The sequence below is a fragment of the Schistocerca serialis genome, chromosome 5, assembly GCF_023864345.2.
Source record: "Schistocerca serialis cubense isolate TAMUIC-IGC-003099 chromosome 5, iqSchSeri2.2, whole genome shotgun sequence".
NCBI lineage: Eukaryota > Metazoa > Arthropoda > Insecta > Orthoptera > Acrididae > Schistocerca > Schistocerca serialis.
In genome coordinates this window covers 255,088,174-255,113,978 of record NC_064642.1, presented here as the reverse complement: position 1 = coordinate 255,113,978, position 25,805 = coordinate 255,088,174, and the positions used below count along the sequence as shown (strand labels likewise).

General features: G+C 43.1%; 1 protein-coding gene across 1 annotated transcript in view; it reads right to left on the bottom strand.

Moving 5' to 3' along the window:
* Nucleotides 1–25,202, bottom strand: part of LOC126481879 (zinc finger protein 608) — a 293,906-nt gene extending 268,704 nt beyond the window's left edge. The window contains exon 1 of the mRNA XM_050105838.1: nucleotides 24,945–25,202. The gene's annotated coding sequence lies outside the window, so the exon portion shown is untranslated. The remainder of the gene's footprint in view (nucleotides 1–24,944) is intronic.
* Nucleotides 25,203–25,805: the final 603 nt, after the last annotated feature.

The window sequence follows — 25,805 nt, the reverse complement described above, 5'->3', positions numbered from 1 at the left end:
GTGTTTCCCGAAACTAGACTTATTTTTTCGTTTCTGTTTGGCGCCAGTTTTGTTATTCCACGAAAGGCCACACTGTACAACACTTATGGACCGAGTAACCTCTGCGACCATTTGTTCAGTGTCAAGTAGTTCAAAAAGTCTTCCGTGGAAGTTTGTGACCCTTCACCGAGTGGGTTTTCTTTCCTTATGACTGGAGTTCAAAAATGTTCAAATGTGTGTGAAATCTTATGGGACTTAACTGCTAAGGTCAACAGTCCCTAAGCTTACACACTACTTAACCTACATTATCCTAAGGACAAACACACACACCCATGCCCGAGGGAGGACTCGAACCTCCGCCGGGACCAGCCGCACAGTCCATGACGGCAGCGCCCCAGACCGCTCGGCTAATCCCGCGCGGCTATGAGTGGAGTAGCAACACGGAAGATTAATATGCAGATATATTTTTGGGCTGTAGCAGACTATACGGTGCGACATCTTTTAATATGTCGCTTATGTTCACTGCAGAATATATTTCGCTCTGTAAGATCCTTGACGCTGTGGTTAAGGGGAGGTCCCCTGTTTATCTTCTCTCCCAAAGCCGTTAGTGCTGCAATATAGTAAGAGAGCTTATGTGGTGTCTGGAAGGCATGGAGAGAACCGAGAGCCAGGTTGAAAGTTTAATTCTGTCCAAGAGGCATGTTCAGACGGCACAACCGGTAGAGCACTGCCCACGACAGCCAGATATTCCATTTACACTCACTGTCCGGGACACTTTTATGAGATACAGTTAACTCGGTGACAACATATGATGGGAACGTCTGTGCAGAAGTTACGGAGTGATGATACTCCAGTGCTGTTCTAGTGAAATGCACCGAAACAGACCTGCCTACGAGGCTCTTCCTGGTCCTTTGAGAAAGAATGGGTTCTAGTCTCTTGTAACAGTTCCAAGAACGGATCGCTATGGCGGCAAACCTGATGTATTAAAGCAGAAATACCAGCAACGTGCGGCTCTTGGAAGCAGAGGAAGTGCCTCCCGACGTATTGTGCGTATCACCCACTCAGTTGTGGTAAATCACTTTCAATGTGAGACTGGCTGCAAGATAGTAACTTGAGCGACTGCTTTACTAGGAAGGACGGGTGGAACTTCGCATCGCGTCGAGGCCACTGAAGGTTCTTCTGCTTCCGTTACTTCAACGAATTCTCTTGAAACTGAGTCATTGTGAACGCACGGTCAAACAGATTAACGAACGAAACAAGTTTCTTGTTCGGAGAAGGACTGAATGTACCAGCACATTCGGGCTCTGAAGATGTTATACGGCATATGACTCCTCTTTGCTTTCGACAGTCGCTGGATAACATACGTTATCGCGTGTATGATAATTTAATTCTGGCATGCGGAAACTGATAGTTGTAAATACTAACCAAACGTTGCTGTAACAGTTTGAACACACGCAGCAACCGTCTTGTAACTAAATCTTCAGTTTTAATGCTGGTTCACAGTTAGTGTAGAGAATGTGGGCCAATATGTGATGTTCGTTGGGCATAGACACATCGTCACATCACACTTTAACGTAGCAGTACGCAGAGCGGTATTCTGTCTCAAAAGTCCCCGAAAGAATCTAGGAGAGGCGGTCAAACGGCTAATGCGACCGAGGGATTTCGAAGAGCGAGAAGAGTCTGCACAATGGGCAGACATGACACGCATTTCGTGACGCATCCCGAAGCAGGACACGTATGGTCCCTCGTGATTTCTTTCCTTTCCTACTGTCGAATAATGTTATCCGTGAGCATTTTTATGATATATTAGGAAGAAAGCTCTGGGTTTAACGTGACGACGACAATGAATTCACTGGAGACCGAGTATAAGAAGAAAATCGAACATAAGAACAATATCAATCGTTTTCTTTTCACCAGCACAACAAGGTATTTGCCTTAAGCGACTTCCTAAAAGTACGGTATCTTGATGACCGAGTGAGGTTGCAAACTACCCGGAGTATCGTGTGGTATCTCTGAACCCACGAAAAAGAAATTTTAAAGAGTATTTGGAGATTTTGTGAACTCGACTTATGTTCGAAAAGTATAGAACTTTCACTTGGGCAAAATACATGTACTGATTCGGAAAAAAATTTGGAAATTTGTGGTAAGGTCTTATGGGACCAAACTACTTAGGTCATCGGTCCCTAAGCCTACACACCCTTAATCTAACTGAAACTAACTTACGCTATGGACAATACACACACCCATGCCCGAGGAAGGACTCGAACCTCCGATGGGGGAAGCCGCACCGTCCGTTACAGTACGCCTCGGACCGTGCGGCTACTTATTCGGAGGTACAGAAACAGAATCCTCTTGGTAATGCACACAATTCTCCCAGAGCTCCAGCCGTTGTTGAAAACACTTCCGAAATGCGGCATTTGGAATGCTGATAAGCCGGGCCGACGCCTTCTCTGGACTCACATCGTGTTGCCTACAGCAGCATTTTCTGCCTGGCAAATTACCAGAAGTCGCTGGAAGCTATGTCGGGACAATGTTTGGTTAGGAAAGTCTGAACCAGATGCGCAGAATGGGCGTATGCATTATCAAGATAAAGTTACCAAGTTTTTATTGTCCGCGGATCCGCTCGTTTACGCTGCACAGTATCAAGAAGGCGACGAAGTAACTCCCGGTAGTATTCCTAAGTGACTTTAGGCACTGTGATGCGTGCTCATGACGCACTAACCCCTTGAAAGTACCTAGCGGGGTGGCGCAGTATTTAGCACACTGGACTCGCATTCGAGAAGACGACGTTTCAAACCCGCGTGTTCGGCCATCCTGGTTTGGTTTACAGTGATTTCCCTAAATCGCTTCAGGCAAATGCTGGATGGTTCCTCTCAAAACGCACAGTCGACTTCCTTCCCCATCCATCCCTAATCCGATCGAACCGATGACCTCGCTGTTTGGTCCCGTCCCCCGAATAAACGAACCAACCCATAAAAGTAGAACATAACGGTCAACATGACTTTGACGCTGTTATGGGTCTGCTATTCTTTAGTTTGGCATCGGGCATACCGGATGTTTCCACAGTGGCGACTGCATCATCATTTATGGTCAGTAACAAACCCAACGTCTCATCGACTGTGTTAGCGATGTTCAGAAAGTTGGGATTCTGGTTTGCTTTGTCCAATATGTTCTTTGCGATTTCCAGGAGGTGTTGCTTCCAACCCATTGTCAGTAGCTTCGGTAAGAATTTCGCAGACACTCTCCTGAAGCACAAATAGTCGGTGTCCATTGATAAGCGGCCATCTTTGAAGCAATTGTGCAATTTCTTTATCTGTGAGGTGCTCATGGCATCGTCTTCAAAATCCGGAGCCGGTTGATGTGGCCGAGCGGTTCTAGGCGCTTCAGTCCAGAACCGCGCAAACGCTACGGTCGCAGGTTCGAAACCTGCCTCAGTCATGGATGTGTGTGATGTCCTTAGGTTAGTTAGGTTTAAGTAGTTCTAAGTTCTAGGGGACAAATGACTTCAGATGTTAAGTCCCATAGTGCTTAGAGCCATCTGAACCATTTGATTCAAAATCCGGTTGAATCTTGCGAATGTTTTCCTCTTGAGTATCGCCAAGCCTTTGGCAAAATTTAATGTAATATAAATGCTAAATTTGTAACGATATTTTATAACTTCATAGAATCCGATGAGCGCTCACAACACAATTTCGCCACTGCCCGATTACCCGTGACTGACGCTTTACGCTGGCGGAACAAAATGCACGACTGTGCATCCATGTCCCTCATCACTTCTTCACCGATAAGTGTCTCCCGCGCTTCATTGTTTTATGCGGAAAAGGTTCAATACTTTTTGAACACACCTCATAAGTCGATGTACAGCTCTACACAATTTGCAGCAGAGTTCTTTGAGAAGATGTGAAGATTAAGATATCTGTAAAGCATCACCTTTTAGAGTTCCGAACATCAAATGGTAGCAACAGATACCTCATAGCATCACTTTGTTGTCTTTGTGTGTGTGTCTATCGGAGTGTTAAAAATCCATGTTTCTCGGGAACAGGGTAAACGTATCAGGTTTAAATTTATGTCACATACTAAATTGGCGCTGTAATAAATGTACGCTTCTAAGTCAATGTTGGGGTTGGGTTGTTTTGGGGAAGGAGACCAGACAGCGAGGTCATCGGTCTCATGGGGTTAGGGAAGGGCGGGGAAGGAAGTCGGCCGTGCCCTTTGAAAGGAACCATCCCGGCATTTGCCTGCAGCGATTTAGGGAAATCACGGAAAACTTAAATCAGGATGGCCGGACGCGGGATTGAACCGTCGTCCTCCCGAATGAGAGTCCAGTGTTAACTCAATGTAATCAAAGGACACGTCCATCTATATTTTGATGTAAACTCACTTATTAAAATCTATAGGGTACTTCCCGTTGACCTAGAATCATGAAATTTGGGAAGAAACAAAGTTTCGCAGTACAGTATCAATGTTGATAACAGGGAAAAATCTTCGAGATACTCGATTCCCGGGGTGAATGAACTGTCCATATACACAATTAAGTTTGTGCGGAACCCTGAGAGGGCGAGTTCTGTTCGGATCTGTCCAATTTTTATTGTAGTAGCGGCGTCTGTCGCGTGTAGTCAAGTAATAAACTTTTAAAGAATGGTCGATGAGACGAGTTAAAAGGATCCTAAAGTTTAAGGTTTACTCGGAACAGTGAGATGCCATGCTCAAGTTTCGCCAAGAAATCCGACTGGATATTCAAACGAAGACATGTATCTAGTTAACTTGGCACTTCACCAACAGAGGCACCGTACAACAATGAATTAAAATTATCAATTAATATCGGCCACCGTTCGCACAGAGGGGTGCAGGGAGCAGCGTAAGTAGAGCAGCTGCGGGCAGCGGGGAGAGGGGATTACAGGAGATTAGCTCCGGGACGCCGCGTGCAGCCGACACTCGTGCAAGAGGGGAGGCCGGGGCGGCTGCACGTGCAGCCCTCTTCACGTGCTGGGCTGGTGTTGTCAACAGCCGGTGCACGGCCGAGGGACCGCCCGACGGCGAGCACCGATCAAATATGTATGGAGGGTGGGCGGCCAGCGAGGTAAGCTCAGCCTACAAACAGTCCTTGGCACAGGAAAGGTACCGAAGGAGCTGGAAATCGAGCCGATAAGGTACCACGAATTAAGTTCATCTCGGAAAACATGTCTACACCACAATCTCCCAAAACCGGCTTTCAGCAATTACCTCAAGAGAGCTTCTGACTGGTCATGTGAACACGCCATTACAGATTTTGAAAATGCGATTCCAGCTGCCAGATTTCTTCTCCCGCACAGAACGATTTCGCAATTCCGCTAGTTCTCAGTTTGTTCTTGAAAATACTGGCTAATTTAACCAGAGGGAATTTCAGTGCAGCAAAGGGGAAGAAATATTAGGCCAGAATGCAGTTACCGATCTCATCAACTGAAATGAAGTGAAACTGCCATCACCCTGATGAAATCAGATGCCGGAAGAACTAATCTGCACAGGCAATTCCTGCAAAACAATTGACGATCGGATAATGGACATCTGATCGCACTAACATGTAACCACAACAGCGAAAAACGATTCCGTAAATTCCGTTTTCGCTTTCCGGAAGTAGCGTCGCATGCAAACGTATCAAATGTGCAAACTCTCTGTGTATTCACTGGCAGATCTCTTTAAGTAGGGTTAGATGTAAGACAACGCCTATAACAAAGAGAAAGAACCCGGCAGTGACCTATTCCATGCTCAGTGCTCAACATCATGGGGGAGGGGGTACTATTAAAGAGCTATATGAAATGGGACAATCATGTAAAATGAGTATTGCGGAAGACGAATGAAAGACGTTGATTTGTTGTAAGGATTCTGAGAATGTGCTGTCTGTAAAAGAAATCACATACAAAATGACGGTACTAATCATCTTGTGAAAGGCACTAGTGCGACCACTCCACAGATTCCATACATATGATAGATGTGTATGTCTGTATATATGTATGTACGTTCTACATCTCCTCCTAAACCATTGGAACGATTTCGACCAAAGGTGGTACATGTCCCATTTATAGTCTGAAATGAACCACCCAGTATTTGAGAATAAGGGCACTTGGCGACTTGCTATAAACTTCACACATAATTTGAAATCTTTGCGAGACTTTTTTCGCACATAATCTCCACAAAATTCATGACAATTTTAAATGATTCAACATACGTAGCAAACAGTATCCACCAAATATATCACTGAATGTACCAACAAAATTATATCAACGTACGAGACACAGTGAGCTGTAACGTCATTAACAATGAGCTGCCTGAAAATTGAACTACAGTACGAAATTCACTAGAGATAAGAGCTGAAATATGTTACATATATGTGACATGTGGGTATGCGGGCAAAGTCACTTCTCCTAAGCCCCTGGATCGATTGCAACCAAATCTAGAACACATATTACTTACCATCTGGAAAGAAATACTGTGGGCGTATCCTGTTCGGATAGGGGGCGATAACGCGGAGACAGAACGGGGGAGGGAAAGATGGATAGACAAAGTGAGGGAAGGAGGAGATGAACAGAAAGGTGGCTAGTGAGTAGATGGACGAATAGAGGTGGAACCAGTACATACCAGGAAAAACCGCCGGGTACTCATTCTATTAGTACATAGCTAACAACACCAGGTAGCAGATAGCCTATCTAACAGTTTCCAAGAGCAACGAAAGTTTGGTTTTCAGTATTACAAATTTTTTAACCGAATTTAAAATGCTATCTTAATCTACTCATAAGTGGTATAATTTTACGTTAAAAGTTTAACACAATACCTATAACAGACCTTTATGGGAAGAACGATTGTCGGTAGGCCTCTGTATTGGCTAGAATTTCTGAGTCTTTCGTCGAGGTCTTTACGCGAGATTTATGTGGCAGGAAGTAATATGTTGTGAGACTCTTCCCAGAGAGTGCTCTCTGGAATTTTCAATAATAAGCCTTTAAGTGATACACAACGCTTATTTTGTTACGTCTGCCACTAGAGTCTGTTGGGCATCTCTGTAACGCTCTCCCGCCGATCAAAAGAGTACGACAAATTAGACGTACAGAGACACATATAGTCATTTCTTCCTCAATCAATACGTGAATGAAATAGCAAAGGAAATGGACCATATCGGTATGACGTACCCTCTGCCATGTGATATACAGTGGACTGCAGTACACGTACACAGCGATTTAAACGATCACTTCAAAACCACGAACGAATCTGCCCCTACCAAAATCCTTACAGAAGTTGTGGCAAACGAAAGTTAACTGGATGGACACATTCATGACAAAAGCTAAGTGCGTATACTCCTGCGCACCATCAGCACGTAGAAATGAACGTGTTTGCCTACTGCTCCAGGCTGCAAAATGGCGGCAGTCAGACCGTGGCTATTCAGGCGTATCGCCTGCCGCCGTTTACGAACACGGGAGGAAAAATTCACGGACGAGTAGCCGTCTGCGCTTTTGTTGTGCCGACTACATGTAAGAGGCGCACAACTGTTTGCACACAATTTCTTCTCTTGCGGTTGTCTGGTCAAGCTTCCTCTTTTATTCCCTTTTACAGTTGGTTGCCCCCCTGGACTTCACTAACCACTTGTTCCTCAGTAGCCTCACGTGACTACTATTTTTTTCTTGCCACATCTCCTACTGAACGCCAACTCGAAAACATCGCTTATGGGCGTCTAGGTGATTCTGGGAAGGTAGTTTCTCGTTGTGTACAACAGGCACACAGTAGATCCGGCGCAGACTGGGTGACTCATTCTGCAGCCAGCTCTTGCTGCAGCTGTCTCTCTCCTCCCCAACCCTCCTCCACCATTTCTAGTCCACTGATCTATACGCAGCTGAGCCTTTGTGGCGTATGAGGGATACTGAAGTTGTCGTGCGACGCTCCTGGACAGCTCAACCGCTAAAAGCGTTGACACAGAAACATAGTGGGTAGTGTCGAGTGAGGGTTCACCTCACGCTTAAAATCCGTTGAGAAGTTTCAAAACAAAGTCCGATTGCGACAAACATCAGTCAAGGAGTGAGACGACGGTGTCCTTTATAACACAGATTATTTCACATACACGTAAATAACGCCATAAAGTCATGGCAGGATAATTTAGTGCACCATTAAAAGATTAATAACGAAGTCATAAATACTCTACTGTTAGCGGATGATCAAATAATCATAATGAACTCTCAAGATAAATTACAGAGAGCAATTTTGTCCTTACACAAGGTAGCAAATGGTTATATTATGACAATATCTAAAAGTAAAAATAAGATAACGGCATTCAATGATAAGGAGCATTTAAGAGTAAAAATAATAATTGATAAGACGCTATGACAAATAAATTCCGTTAATTATCTGGAATGTGAGGTCTCATATATCACACACAATGATCAAGAATACAAACTGCAAAATTCTAGGAACTATGAATTGCACCCTCGTCACAGAAGTTAGACAAGTGACAGTACTAAAATTTTATAACGTGATGGCAGTACCAGTTCTAATGTATGAATCAGCGACTTGGACTCTGTTCGCCAATCAGAGGAGGAGGATGATTGAGGCAGCAGAGATGAGACCTCTAGCTGGTTACAAACTTATAGATCGGAAAAAATAGTGAAATAAGGACTGAACTGGGCTTCAGTAGTATATTTCAGAAAACAGAGGAGTACAGAAGGAAATGGCAGGAAGACATTCAAAGAACGAATATCTGAAATAATATAGGAAAGATCAGCTGCAATATACATGAAATTGGAACAGGCAAGAATGCCTAAAGCAAAACTGAATGTTATGATGATGATGAGTTTCAAATACAAACAAAGCCTGTTACAAGTTGGGAGGGGGCGGGGGGGGGGGGGGGGGGGAAGAGGAGGGTTAAGAAGTTATTGGAAGAATTTTACTACTAGAAGGGGCGTTACACTGAACTCTGAACTACATCCTAAGACATGAAGTATTCGATAACATGGAACGCAGATGAGTGTAAATGGGGTGCATAGGCTGTGGCGTGTTACATTTGTGGCAAGAAATGACGTGTAGCACCGATTAATGCCTTTGGCTGCGCGTACTGTGAGGTAGTGTGGCTCGGTGGCTGAAAAGTGCCACACGACGAATCCCAAAGTCAAGGAATCGATCCGCTGTCTAATCTAGAATTTTATCCTTCGCTTATCACATTTTTCACTTCTGACAATGTTTCTTAATGTGAAACATGTCGAGTCGCACAGCAAGACTATAGGTCCCCCCTCCGCCAATGACCTGCTAGGTTAAGATAGAAGGTCGGGGGAAGCCACGAAAAATCCACCTCGAATACGACCATCCCTAGTGAAGCCCTGTGGTGTTCAAACCAACCTTCGGGTTGATAGCGGCTTTACCTTTTACTCTGAGTGGATATCCATGTTACGGAGCGCTGAAGATGGCTTCACAACAGACAAAATGATGAATTACAGGAAGAGACTGCACGTCGCGTCCTGCCGAATGTACTTATCCTAAGTGTTGGCAAATCAGAATCAAACAACGTTTTTCAAACGCAGAAAAATACTTCTAAGTGAAGTCGAAAGGAGTGAAAATATGACAGCGAACATAGGGTTATCTGGACGACAAAAGGCTACATCGTGTCGAGTGCAGTTCAACCTAAAGCTACAGATTCTACGACAAGGAGAATGGCAGTCTTTCTTTCCCTATCTGGATAAAACGCCGTAACAGCTATGCAACTGATGAAACTTCTATTGGATCAAATTAGTTGGCATCAGAGTTTCACATTACGCAACATGCAGTACCCTGGGAGTAATCTGGACCTTGGCGTGTAAACAGTCATATTATTCCCGGTTCAGACGTTTAACTGAAAGTTCGCTACTTGTATCTGAAACGTTTCCGTCTTGGTTACCATCACGCCACGGTTACAGGCAATAAACCTGTCTACGCACTTTTTGCAGGTTGCAGGTGCACAGAGTTAATTCAATGGAGCGGGGGGTGCCTGGAGAAACCTCTTACTGCTAAACATGGGAGTAGATGTAGACCTTGAAGCAGCGTGTCGCACACAGACGAATAGAACTTGGTTGGTCAACCCAGAAAGAAGTTCGCGAGATTTTATCGTCTGTACGGGGCAAAAGCACTCCAGAATAAATATTACACACTGCACCAGAGTATGTGGTTTCAATAAACCACCTAACAGGCAGTAAAGGAACATCCGCTCAGGATTCGAACCCAGACTATAGTCTCCGCAGGATTAAATTATTGAGGCGAGCCACACAGGTCTCGAATTCAACCTACAAGTACGTTTCTCGGACTTTCCTAGCTCCAGACGGGCTTTCCTGCGTATCTCCTGGGAGGACGTGTGTAGTGAAGAATGGCTTATCTCCTCTGGGTAAAACGTCGGGCGAATAGTGCGGAGCTGCGTAACTCTAGCCGCTCGACGCGAAACTGCAGCCCACATCCGCCGACCGCAACACAAATCTTCCGCCGCATTGCCACAACTGCTTTCGCTCGCTTGCGGGGAAACAAAGCCGGCCTGCCGTATGTTAGTCTACATAAAGCGCTGCATGCTTCAGTCCCGCTGGATGCGTGAGTCAAGATAAGCAGATACAACATGAAGCCAAGTAGAAATATAACACAATACACAATTGCCTACCAATAACCAACACACAACTGACCACCAATAATCTCATTCAGTAATGGGCAGAAGTGCATCTATACTGAAGAACCTTAGTTCTCGTAGGACTACATATTACTCGCGAATGCTGAGTAAAAATTCCTCACATATTCATTTCATTCTGCAAACAGTTCCATAGACCGTGGCTATGACGTTTCTCGGCAATATCATTCCTCGTAAGAGAACGAGTCCAGAAACGTAAAAGCAGAAGACCTTTTGTTAAATTTTGAAAGTAGGAGGAGAGACACCGCCAGAAATACAATTGTGACGCCAGGATGTGCGTCCTGCGTCAACAGCTCAGTCGGCAAACGGACTGCCCGCGGAAGGCATGGTTCAGTGTTCGAGTCCCGATCCTGCCCAGTTTTTAATCTGCCACGAAGGTTCAAAACAGCTCACAGACCACTGGAGAGTGAAAGTTTCAGTCTGGAAGCATTCATCCATTAGATTTAAATCACCTACTCAATGTATCAAAGTTAGAGGTGAGTTGCCCAATAGAAAAACACCGTCTACTTCCTTATTCCTGGGAGTATCATCCAAGATGCGTAAGATATGAGATGGACAGGCATTGGGGAAATCGTTATCCTGGGTTTGCAGAACACATCAGGTTATACTTCGTCATTACCACCTCAGTTTTAGAAGTTTCTGGGAAGAAAGAATTGCACCACAGTATTCGAAGGAAAGAAAATTGGAGATAAGGACGTTTCAAGAATCATCCCAACACGATTTCGAAAAACCGCGGAACACACAAGGCCGAATGGCAGCATTAAAATTGCAAATACACTGCCACTTCGCATGGTCGACACTAGGTAAAACATGCCTTTTCAGTCGCCAGAGAGACGGGTTGGGGATTATCGCGTGCATGAAAGGCAGTGTGCAGCGTGAGGGCGTGGAGAACCTCGGTTTACAGTAACTTGTTTGGGGCACGGAACTTAAGCAGTGAGGTTTACAGCTCCACATCAACATTTAGACTCAAGATTATACAGACGCTAGATTATCCAAATCTTCAAGAGATGAAACCGTTACAATGAATCCCTAACACGACAACTCCTCAGTATGTACATTAAAGCCTGGTGTCACTGAACATGGTCCTTGAAGGTGTTGCTTTTTTTTTTCAGGCAGTATATTTGTTAAAATTTATATCTAAATTATAAAGGCCTACTATAGCTCGTCTCATTTCATTACCTGCTTGTCAATTACTTGGTGAAACTAAAAACGTCGTTACGTTGTTTCATTTTGAATTCATGGGTGCATTCAAGTAAAAAAAGCCACAACGTCGCGTAAAAGTGTAAACCATCCTCACCAAGTCTGCTGAGGTTATGGAAATGTGACAATTGCAAGCCAAAAACGACATATTACTTCGCTACTGCAGCCAGCCTATGCGAAGTTAGGTGATCAAGACAAATGATGGGCAACTAATGTTTTGCAAATTTACATATATGGACAAATAAAATTGGACGTTGATGCCCTTTGTTATCCCTATGATTTAGAGGGAGTCAACCAGTCATACAGATACAGTAACTGCTATTTGCGCACGGTACCTGCTATTCACAAAGGTGTATCAAGAAGGAAGAGGTTGAACAATAAATTCCCAAACATCCCGTCGGCCACCCGCCCAGTTCCACATGAGGATCTTTAGCCTGTACTGTAACAACCACGGTATTACCGTCTGGAGGCAGACGGTAATGAAGCCAAAACGGAGGTATCGCATCCAATACTCTTTGCTTCAACATCACAGGATCCTGATTTCGCAGCTGAATAAATGAGGCACATGGTTTAATCCAAGGTGATGAAAGTGACGCAGACCTACTACAAACAAATCTCGGCTCCTAGGCTGAAACAGTGGAATCTTCTAGAAACACGTCGTAATATGTCAATTTACACGACACGTGAGAAAGATTTCATTCAATATTTTAAAACAGAGTTTAAAACCGAGAATAGTCTAAATGCCTGCTGCGGTGTGAATGGTTTGTAAAATTCTCGTGGATCAAAACTCCGATTTAATCCTCCAGGGCAATGATAAGCAAACTTTGGAGTTCCTTAAAAGTGGTTGTGCATGACTTCTTGGGCGACAGAAGAACTGCAAATTAAGTCGAGCTGGTGAAGAACCTATTAAACAAGTATCATCGCAACGCGTCATTCGAAATGCACTTTGTCCGCTCACATTATTATTTTCTTTTTCTTCCGAAAACTGCGATGGAATGAGTGATGAGCTTGTTGAACGCCTCTCCTCAGATATATCGACAACAGAACGAAGATACCAAGGGTCAGTGGTAGTGATCTATCCTTAAAGACTACTTTTCGGCGTTGCTTCGAGATGCCCCAGAACAGGATAACAGTAGACCAAGAGAATGTGCGCTCATCTGTAGCAGCCCACGTCGGAGTTTGATATATTCTTTTCTATGTTTGTGTTGTTAATTTAAATGTAATGTGTTTAAACCTTATTTACATTAAAAAATGCATTCAAACACTTTGCAACAGTTTCGTATTCTGCTTTTAAACAATGCATTTCACTAGTACTATACTACTGTGATCTCAGAAACTAGAGATAATATCAAAATTAACCAACTATTTTTCTACGACCTCAAATTACAAAGTTTAAAATCTTCCATTCAGGTAAAAAAAAAAAGTTTTGTTAACTTGTGTTATCAGCTAGCACCTTCCGTGTGTCTAAATGCCAATCGTTACTCCCTGCGTCATGTAAATCGAGAACTCTTCTTACATTAAGATAAAAGCGCATATGGTTGACAGACCGCTTAAAGTCGACTTATAATTTTTAAAATGTTTGAACTAAGTAAATTAAGTAATGTACACTAAAGCGCCAAAGAAACTGGTATACGCATGCGAATTCAAATAAACAGACATGTAAACAGGCAGAATACGTCTCTGCGGTCGGCAACGCCAATATAGGACAATTATCTGGCGCAGTTAGATCGGTCACTGCTGCTACAATGGCAGGTTATCAAGGTTTAAATGAGTTTGAACGTGGTTTTACAGTCGGCGCACGAGCGATGGAACACACTATTCTCAGAGGTAGCGATGAAGTGAGGATTTTTCCGTACGATCACCTTCAAGAGTGTACAGCGAATATCAGGAGTCCAGTAAAACATCAAATCTCCGGCATCCCCACGACCGGAGAAAAGATCCTGCAAGAAAGGGACCAACGACGACTGAAGGGAACCGTTCAACATGACAGAACTGCAATACTTCCGCAAATTGCTGCAGATTTCAATGCTGGGCCATCAACAAGTGTCAGCATGCGAACCATTCAACGAAACATCATCCATATGGGCTTTCGGAGCCGAAGGCCCACTCGTGTACCCTTGATGACTGCACAACACAAAGCTTTACTCCTCGCCTGTGCCCTTGAACACCGACATTGGACTGTTGATGACTGGAAACATGTTCCCTGCAGGGACGAGTCTCGTTTCAAACTGTATCGAGTGGATGGGCGTGTACGGGTATGGAGACAACCTCATGAAACCAAGGACTATGCATTTCAGCAGGGGATAGTTCAAGCTGGTGGAGGCTCTGTCTTGGTGTGGGGCGTGTGCGGTTGGAGGGATATGGGACCCCTGATACGTCTAGATACACTGAGAGGTAAGATGCGCGTAAGCATCCTGTCTGATCACCTGCATACTGCATACATTCATACCCATTGTGCATTCCGACGGACTTGGGCAATTCCAGCAGGGCAATGTGACACCCTACAAGTCCACAATTGCTACAGAGTGGCTGTGATCTGCACTACAACAGAAGCAAGAAGCAAACCTTAGGAAATCAAGTATGTAGGTAAGTTTCATTCAGTTTGTTCAATGTTTGTCTGTATGTTTTAGAAGAATTATACTTCTTTCGTGTTAATAAAAAGCCTGTATTATTGACTTTGTTTTCAAAGAGTATAGGACTATAGGTTAGACATGTATGTCAACTATTAGTTCTTATAAATTAGCATAATCTCAAATATGACAGGGGCTTAAACTTTTGATTTCGCTTCAACTTCTCTTTTAGACTGTACCTGAAAGTAATTTTAATGCTGGTCATAATGATATCAGCTGTATTACTCTGTGTCACTTAGAACCTATAATCGACGTAGGGTGTCAGCTTTAGGTACACAAGTGTCGAATTTAGAAGTGCTATGTTATCATTTTACATTTTTTTTTATTTTCTCGTAGTACTTGTAGTGATTGTTATTTTTATCTGTCCTTTACCAGAAACATGGGTTCTAAGAAAAACCAATACTCACAAGAATCTATGATAGAGGCCACTGATGCAGTGAACCATGGAATGAGCTGTTTTTCTGCTTCAAAACAATTTGGAATTCCAAAGGCAACTTAGTTCGGCAAACATAAGGGACAGGACCTATTAGAAAAGAAAATGGGAGTTTCTATAGAACTTTCAACGGATCACGAAAATTTGCTTGCAGAAATGGTAATACTGATTAAGAAAATAGGGTTCCCAATTTCGAAAGAACTATTATTGTATTCTGATAGAAAGTTAGCTGACGAATTAAAAGCTTAAAGGAAAAGTCTTTCGCCATAAAGAAATAGTAGGAGGGATTTAATATAGCACAACTGAAGTCGAAGGATTCGCCAAAATTTAACTACAAACTGAATAATGTTAAATACTGGTTTAAGGAGGATCATAGTTGTTTTGAGAGGGGGCTTTCAGTGTTTCAGAACCCACACAGAATTTTCAATAGATATGAAACTTCGTTCTTTCTCAAACCAAAGACTGGAAAGCTTAGGGCTGAACGAGGAAGCAAGACAGTAAAAGGGGCTGGAAATAATGAAAAGGAGAACGTCACAACAGTTATTACGGAAAGTGCTGTTGGGTAATTTGTTCCACCAATGACTCTATTTACAATTAATTTTGGAATCTATATTCTCTAGCATGCCTAGTTTACATTCGGAACATTTTCTTTCAAGTACACCAGAGTACTAGCTAAAATAGGCAAACAGTGCCAAATTAATGGGCCACTTGGTGTTCATAAAGTGGGGGGACGAACCATGGAAACTACTATGAGTACATTGCCGACTTCCCAGTTGTTCTGTTTCTGGCTGGTCTTACATCACATGCCACTGCCACTGAGTCAGTTTTATGTTGCTGTGTTCCATATTCTGAAAATAACTTTGAAGCAAACAGTGCAAGAATGGCACATGGGTACCGGACACTTCAATAAACTTTGCTCATGTGCTCAGTTCTGTTCTAGATGGTATAACATCAAAGCTCCTTCAGAAAGGGTACCCTAAATGTGGATTAATTCCCTGGAAAGCAAACGTAGTTATAGTTCCAGAATTATATGTTACCGTGCCACAAGTGGCAATAACAACCGCAACTGCAGAGACCAAGTTGAAAACATATGCAGGTTGGCTTGAAGATCAAATTGGGGCTGAGATAGTGACAAGTTTCATGGAAAATAAGGAACACTGAGCAGGTCGCGCAGAAGATTTGCCCCTTTACAAGCTTTGGAAGAAAGTAAATCAATGAGGTACACATGATATGCCTCAGCAAGCAATCTTGGCAACACCATCATCTGGAACACAGGACACCTCGCTGATGTTGCTACAGGTTTGATCACCAGAACAACTTTCTCAGCTTCAAGAACTGGCAAATGCTTCACAGTCAGTGATACTTCTACAACCTTGCAATCCACAAACATAATCATGAAAAAATGAGATAAAACCATTTGTTAGTGCTGGTTTTGTACCATCACCCTTTGAAAAAGCTTTGTTTTGGCCTAGTCATACTGCTTAAAATAAAGAGGAAAAAAATCCCAGCTGTTGTCACATCTCCTCAAATGATACACTACTTCCAGAAAAAGGGGGAAATGAAAAAGTAACTAGAAATGGAGAAACAAGAAAGAAAGAAGGCAGGGGAAGACAAGAAAATTATTCAACAAAAGAGGGAAGAAAAACTAGCAAAGTAAGGGAGAAATAAATTGGTGGTGTGTAATTCAAAAACTTCAGATGAAAGTGTAATTCCATTAATGGACAGTGAGTCAGAATTATATTATATGAAGATGATTCTGATGAAATCATATTAGAAAGTATCAGTGGAAAGAATGTAAAACAACGGGATTTCATTGTTTCAAAATTTGCTGGAGGAAAACGAAAGGCATGCATTTTCAATTATCTTTGCAGTGTTCAAGAGGTGTCAACAGATGTAATGGGATTGAAAAGAATTAATAAAAGTAAAACAGTTTCTTGCTAAACTGATATTTATTTTAATTCACGCCATCAAATAACTGATGTTGTAGAGATGCCTAATCTGTCAGTAATGGAGAAAAAGATCAAATAAGTTTTCAAATAATCTCTAAATGTAAAAAAAATTGTCTAATTCATTGTCACTCTCTTGTAACCATTGATTTTCAGTAGTAAGTTGTTTGCCTACTTTTAGTTGCTTTTAGTGCCCTGTTCAAAGATAAACAACAATTTGGCATGGAAAATTTTTAAAGACTAGGGAGATTAACATAGGGAGATTAACATCTACTTAATGTCAGCAACTAAACTTAAATTAAAAAAAAAAAAAAAAATTGATTTGACTGGCATTGTACTTTTTTCCATCCTTGTCTAATTTTGGGGATATGGCAATTATGTAAACTATAGTTGCCAAAATTTTCAACACTCTGTCAGTATCATAAGTGATGTTCACTGTCCTGGTCCCAGAAAGACCCAACGAAAATGGGTATGGACAGCAAAATTTACATCTTTCCCATCTGCATTTTATATTCTCTCCACTAAGGTCATCACCTGTTGTTTAGCTGCCCAAATAACAAACATGTCTAGTGCTTTTGGTTCTAACTACCTTACTCTAATTTCCTCTGCATTGCTTAATTTAATTTGATTAAACTCCATTGTCTCTGTTTTACTCTTGTTGATGTTCACCTTACAATCTCTTTTCAAGATATCATCCATTCCGCTCATGTGTCCTTAAAAATCCTTTCCAATCTCTGACAGAATTACAATGTCATCTAACTTTCAGTACCACAACACTGATAGAATAATACTTGGACAAGGGCAAGAACTTGTTCATTGTATTCCTAGATGTAAAAAGGGCATGTGATCATGTTGCAAGAGACATTTAGGAGTGCCTGAGGAAAAGAAATGGACATAAAGGTCCGGTAAGGAAAATCCAGATGCTGTACAAGTCCTGTACTAGCTGCATACAAGTTGGAGAGGGACCATTTTCAAGATTTCAGACCAAGAGTGGAGTTCAGCATGGCAGTGCACTGTCCTCACTACTGAACATCAATGTTATGGACGATAAATTCCAGAACACCAGGAAAAATTTGGTGAATTTAATGCAGTTGCCTTCGCTGACGATGTCATGGTCTGGGGTAGAGCAGAATAGTAAGTTAGGACAAGACTAAATGTGTGGAAACCTCAGTTCCAAGAATATGACCTCCACATTTGAGAGACCACGACAGTGGCGATGGCTCTCTAGAGAGTTGGGCATCCTGTAAATGTGAAACTAGGAGGCCACCAGTTAGCAGTGTGAGCAGTTTTCTGTACCGTGAAAGTATCATCTTCAGGGATAATTTGATTGGAGAGAATATTACCAACAGAGTGCAAAAAGATGCTGAATTTTACTACCAACAAGTTAGAACCCTTTTCTGGGACAATATGATTCCATTAGAAGCAAACTAAGTGATGTTTAAAAACTACTTCAAACCAATATTGACCTATGGTATCGAAGCAGGCACCCTCACAAAGAGAGAAGCTCACGATGGATAAGTTCAGCAACGAAGAGATGTGGAAGAAAGTCAGAATTAAGTGACCCTTTTACACCGAATCAGCAAATCCAGACTACGGTGGTATGGACATATAACGAGATTGATGCCTGTAAGAACAGCCGGAATAAATTTGGAAAGAGAGGTGGATCGAAAACGTGTTGTAAGAAGACTCAGAACCCATTGGAAGAACATGATCAAGAATGACCTCGCTGCCAGAAGAATGACAAAGTATGACGACCACAGTGACAGGTTATACCTGGACAGGAGGAGGAACAGGCTCTTTAACAATATCCAGGAAACAGTGAAGAAGAAGAAGACGTAGAAGAAAAAGAAGAAGATGATGATGATCTGCGGACTACTTACTCATTTGTAACAACACTCTGTGAAAATGTGTATCATAGCTATCATGTTGGCAGCTATTATTCCTTGAACCGGACCCCACTGCACTCCGTTTACACTGTGTGATAAGGTAGGTTAAGCTTCAACGGAAGCGTCTGATTCCACCCGTCGGCTTTGACCCTTGACGTAGTAAGGCTGTTGTGGTGTGACGCCACGACGGCGCGGAATTTAGTTTGTGAGAGTGATGTGTGTGTGTGTGTGTGTGTGTGTGTGTAGGTGTCGTTTTGATATGATCGGTGGTGCTCTCTGGTGGTGTGTTTATGTGTTGTGTGTATGTGATGTCTGCGTGTGTGTCGTGTTTATAGGTGGCGTATTGCTGCGGTCGGTGGTTCTCTCTGGTGGTGTGTTTATGGGTAGCGTGTTATGTGGCGTATGGGGTTCATTTGCGTGGTAGCATTGCACGCGTGTGGTATCGGTAGTGACTGTGCTTTCAGCGGAATGTTCTTCAGTGAGTTAACGATTCTGGTTTTGTTATGTCGACGTTATTGCAGTTTTTTCTGTTCGTCGCGTGTGAATTTTGGTAAATTGCGTTATTATGTCTTCGGTAGGTATGGATTGGAAGTGAAACATGGACGATAAATAGTTTGGACAAGAAGAGAATAGAAGCTTTCGAAATGTGGTGCTACAGAAGAATGCTGAGGAGTAGATGGGTAGATCACATAACTAATGATGAAGTATTGAATAGAATTGGGGAGAAGAGGAGTATGTGGCACAACTTGACAAAAAGGAGGGACCGGTTAGTAGGACATGTTCTGAGGCATCAAGGGATTACAAATTTAGCATTGGAGGGCAGCGTGGAGGGTAAAAATCGTAGAGGGAGATCAAGAGATGAATACACTAAGCAGATTCAGAAGGATGTAGGTAGCAGTAAGTACGGGGAGATGAAGAAGCTTGCACAGGATAGGGTAGCATGGAGAGCTGCATCAAACCAGTCTCAGGACTGAAGACAACAACAACAAGGTATGGATATGACAGTTTTCGGTTGTCGGTGATGATGGGGGACAGTGCGTTGTCTCTAATAAAATTTTTTCAACTATTCGGATTTTTGGATGAAGTCGTGAAGTGTTCAGTGTCTCGTGAAGAAAAGAGGCTTACTAAAGTTCCGGCGTCTCGGACCAGGGACGGCTATATGCGGAGATGTCGTAAGGATAATTGGTCAAGAGAAGTGTTGGATTCCGATTTTGATTTTCTAGGTGTTTTTTTTATGTTCGTATTAAGTGTGGTGGTGGTGAAAGTTTTGAGAGTTATACTGTGGTATCGGTAGTTGCTGTTGGCCTATATAGGTTTCCAATTTTGTTGATTTGTTGTGTTTTTTGAGGTAATGATGATTGTGGACGTGGTTGTAGCTTTGGGTTTTATGATTTGGTATCGGTAGTTTCTGTTGACCTATATAGGTCAAGGGAAGTGTTCGATTCCAGTGGATATTGTTTTTAGTTAAGGAAGGTTGCGGTCGTTTTATTTTATGGTTTTTGTCTTTTGGTTTAGTGGCGTGTGTTTATTTTTAGTTTGTCCCCACCCAAAACCCGGCAATTCCCCCCACTTGGCCCGTTAGTTTTATTATATTTTTGGAGGAATATGTGTTTGATGGTTTTTCGATCTATTTTTGTGTTTGTTGTCATGTTTCTGTAATGACGTCATAGTCGCGATAAGGGAGTTGTTGTGAATGGTTATTTCCGCCATATTCATGACGTCATTGGACAAAGCAGACGGGTGGAATCGGACGTTTCCGTTAACCCGTGATCACGAAATGATTGTGGACCACAGGAGACTTTGGTGAGTAATTGGCTCAGTGGTCAAGAACAATACTACATATATAAAAGTCTCTGGTTCGATCCTCAGGCGGTCTCAAGACTTTTTTCTACCAACGTTTCTTTGGCCACTGGAAACGAACTGTCAATGCAAAAAATAGCAAACTGCACTGCAGTTCACATTCCAAAGATAGTAGGGAGGTTATGTCACACCAGTTTTCAGTAGCATGTCCAGTAAAGCACCATGGTGTTCAAACCAACATTTGGGGACAACACAGCATTACTTTACTTGACAATGACGACATTGATGTTTGCAGTACAGATAAGTTGCTTGACCTAAGCCAACAAGACAGGCAACACTTGAAGGGCTGGTGCATGTTCGACGTGTCACGAGAAAGTCTTAAAGAGGGGCTGCCAGTTTGTCTAATGCAAACTGGTTTGCACATGGTTGCAAGGTGACGTTGATGTGTTGAACATTGTGCTTGGTTAAAGGTGTTATGCCAGTCACTTGTGGAGTAGGAACGGATGGGATTACTCTCAACTACGATCCCACCTTGCCATCTGCAGATCCAAAACACGTGTAAACATAAATCAACCTGATGCTTCGTTTAAGCATCAAAGTGTTTTAGTAGGAGATGTTTTACTTGTAGATGAGACTTGCCTTGACTGTGACCCGATAACTGGATGATCCAGCCAGTTTCAAAAGTGAAAAAGAGCGAGAGAGAGAGGGCAGGTGATGTCTTTGTCTCAAAGATTAAAGTAAATCAAGATCCAACTTTATTCTTTTTATACAGCTAACGTACTGCAGTCGGTGAGTCATGGCGACTACCAGAGATCAACCTCGAGCCTCTGGGTTCTGTAAGGTGATCCTTAACCATACGGTCAATAAATTTTACTCAAGCAAGCGAGAAATAATTTACAGGATACATGCTTTAAAGTACAAAGCACATGTATGAGCGTACTGCAACTGTCGCTTGGAACCGGCTACAATGTAATACCTAGCCGTTTCTCGACCTGCGCAAACCGACATCGTTCGTGGACAGGATGTGGTCGCTCGAAACCTCTCTCCATGTCTGGGTGTCCTTGGGTCCGACACCGGCCACAGTAGCTTCGGTATCGCTGCTAATCGCATCATTCAATTATTCTGCCACGTGTAGAGCAATGAGTTCCCTTTCAAATGGTGTCCAGTACTGTTTTCTAAGAATTACATGAAGTATTTCCTCATTGCTCTGACTAATCAACCAACGCCTTGCACAGCCTGATCAAGGATTGACCATTTAGTGAAACCACAAAGCCATCCCCGTGGGTGACCGTAGATGCTATGAGTAATGTAAGTTTAACACCCGACTGACAGAGGCCAACAGCAACAGCAACAAAACTACTAGGACTGAGACGGTGGTGAAAATTAGCCATGTCTTTGTTGTCAGAATCATCTAGAGATTTGCCTTCTTGATTTAGGAAAACCCTGGGAAACAATTTTGGGTGACCGAATAGTCGCCTATTGTCTTACCCCCGCTCTTTCAGGTCATGGTCATTCGAACCAACTACATTCTACCATTTGTACTCTACATATGTATCTACTACTACACTTCCGACAAGAACTATGGGCGTTCTTTCACCCACACACAATCTGTAAGTTTCAAGTAGAAGAACAACAACTGAATGAGAACAAGGAGTTTACACAACATAACGGACCAAATGCACAATGTTAAGCATTGCAGTCCTTCTCATTAGCTGGGTACCACGTTTACGTACACTTTCTACATACACGGGAATTTCTATGTAAGTGACTCAAGTTGGTTGGATACGGTATGGTTAGAGGTGCTGTCTCAACTGTGGGGAAGGTGTACAGACCCATCCTTTCCGAAGCTTGCCACGGAGATAACAGGTACATAAGCAAACGGAATGTCCAATGAACGAATTATACTGTCACCTCATTTGGCCTTCAAATGTCAACCCTCCAGCTTAACAGTTTTTTCCGTTTTAGTGGGACTTAACACACGATAGAACCCGTCGCCAAGTTGCATAAAACATGTTGAAATTATGAAGTGAATGTCAATGAAGTGGATAGACTTCACTGTCATGGTGTGTACTCGTAAAACGCCATTCTACAACACAGCTAGTGATCTACGTCCAAACGTGAGCAGACAAGTCATTTTAAAAAATTTCTCTAATGATTCATACCCAAAGCCAGGAAGCGAAGTAATCGGTTTATGTAGCTTTGACCTACCGGCTTTTCATCATACTTAGATGGTCACGGAGCACTTGTACTAATGACGATATTTGCACAAGTTGAATGATCTGCCAGATGGTCACGGAGCACTTGTACTAATGACGATATTTGCACAAGTTGAATGATCTGCCAGTCTGTTAGTACGATACCTTCTTAAAATTTAAACTGATACATTTTTTCATGTGACTACAACCTCTACTTCTCATTCCTAAGCAAATTGCTGCCTCTGACAGCACAATGCTCTGGACTGTCGCCAAGGAACGGATTACATTAAACCGAGCTTTAACTCTTACTCTCCCAGTTTCTGTCGTAACTTCCATGTGCACCAACGTGCCAATATCACTTTACAATAACAAAGTATTAACAGGAACGGTCAAGAATCTAGCTGCGCTGCTCCAGGCGATTTGAGCGCTTGAAAATACCGTTACGTATCTCATTAAAGTCAAACCACACGTTTACAACATACTAAGATCAAAATATTTTAAAGAAGAAACAAACCCCCCTTTCTCTCTCTCTCTCTCTCTCTCTCTCTCTCTCTCTCTCACACACACACACACACACACACACACACACACACACGCACGCGCGCATGTAGGCATACCAACGTAAATATCAGATCAGTTTTGAAACCTATTGCATAGTGGAAAAATATAAAGCGATAACCAAAGTTTAATGTCTTACATCAAAAGTACAGTTACCCGAGCAATGAGTACAAAATTATAATACCTGAGCGAGCCCTCCCCCCAAACTTAACAGAAAACATTTTGTTGACAAGAACCACATATGCATTCACAGTAATTTCAGAAATAAAAGGTGGCAGAGGAATGCCACACTTTCCAATAACACCATCGTTTTCTGTGTGTGTTCGGCTACAGAGATGGCAATTTATACAAAGGACGGACTGTGCGAAGTGATTCAATTGCTAGAAATAGCATTATCAACAATAACTTCTATGGTATTTTGTGGAAATAACGTAAACAAAACAAAAAGGAATAACATTGGTAGCATATTGGATTTCTGTATGCGGATGATAAAAAGTGTGTCGTCAGATGAGAATCTAAGAAACTATTATTACTAATGGGTGTGCAGTAAAGAAGTTTATTAGCTACACTCAGTACACATGCCAGGGTATTTCCACGTTAGTGTTATTACGGAAGACGCTGAAAGTATGGAACGTGACAACAAATATTAATGAAGACTCTCAGAAACGACAGTGCTATTTACGGTAATGCGCTTATCCAATGACACGTGCATTCTCAATACTCTCGCTCTCTTTCTTGCTCCCCACTCCATTCATCTCTCTCTCTCTCTCTCTCTCTCTCTCTCTCTCTCACACACACACACACACACACACACACACACACACACACACACACACACCCGCGCGCGTAAACCAATGCTACGTTAGGGCACAAACTTCACACTAAAGTTTGTAATGTTCACACACGAGTTAGTCTAACAGCAAGAAGGAAGAGGTGCACAGGCGAGCCTTTTAATTCACAGGGACAGAGACAGTGAAGAGAGCCGCCCGGAACGCAACAAACAAAATGGCTTCCCCGTTTCCCGGATCGAAGGCGAGCGGGAGGGCGATAAACATGCAATCGCTGAAACAATGATACAGACGTGAACGTACCCTGTGCAGCTCTCGCAAATACGTGGTCGGTGGAAATCTGCCTTGTGTTCCCGACTCCACCGCTGCGTGATCGATGACAAAGGGCTAGTAGTCCTCTAGCATTCCATTCCTCCTATCTTCTTTCTCGTGACTTTCCGTCGAAGGCTGTGACACAATTTTTCCTCCTCCTCCTCCTTCAGTGTACCACACTCACAAATTTTCTTGTAAAAACAAAATATTCACTAAGCTGTCGAACACTACAGAATCCACTGAGAGACGAAGAGATCACCGCCGAAATCCTGTCAAAATCCTTCCTCAACGGCTCCTCTGTAAACAAAAGCCTGTCTGGCGTGCAAACAGCTGCCGACGGCACGTAGCCGTATCGCGAAATAAACAACAGCAGAGACAATACACCATACAAACAACCGCGTGTTTACATAAGCGAACACACAACACAACACCTGAAACACAAGTACATTTACAGACTTATTCAGTGAGCTTTCTCAACAGATGAAGCATCTACTTGTGCTAGGCACAAATATATAAAAAAAAGAATCTACGGGTAGCAGCAAAGCGATCAGTTGTGCACCAACCTCCGTTTGCGAAACACATGTGGCTCCATTTACACACCGAGCTTAATCCAACTACTAGGTACGTGAAAAGTAGTACAAGTGAACCACAACGTGAAGATTAGTTTTCCGCACACGCGGACACTGCACTTTGCCGGTTTCCCGTCACTCGCGCCCGGCGCCACTCTACGTACACATGGCGAGCACCGCGGCTCGGCCAGGCTTCATCATACCCCGCTCGGCGCGCTCGCCACGCGGACCGGGCCCAACGACCGTTATGCGCAATCCGGGGCCGCCGCGCCGAGCGCCGCGCGCGCGCACACACAGAGGGGCCCCGCAGACTCGACGGAGCAATCGCCATCACCGGTTCGTCTGCCCCACACAAAGAATAACGCGGCCGACGTACGGCCTTTATCTATCAAAACAAAGTGACCGAAACAAGTGATTACAACTCTTCGCAGCGACGTGTAAATACAGCTGTTCTTCCTAGGGTTCGCAGGACTTCGGAAACACGTAAAACATGTTGTCTTGCCGGAACGCGCGATGGCGGTTGCCCGGGAGTTCTCCTGTGGATCCCGACTGTAGGCTGATTTTTCATGGGGAAGGGTGATAAATTCCGCCGCGCATTTCTGAGGATTGCCTCAGTAGTCGCGATGACTCGAATTTTTCAATAGCACCACCACGAATTATATGATTTTTTTTTTTTTGGTAAAAGGCGATATCGAAATGAATACAGTCTGGGGCGAGGAAGACGAAGCTCCCGCGTGCAGGCCTTTTCGAAAACATCTTGCGGCTGCAGGGTTCAGTGAGGAAGAGAAAACTACACTGCCGATGCGTCTACCAAGAATGCCGTCGTCTAAGCCAATACTTATTTGGACTTAAAAA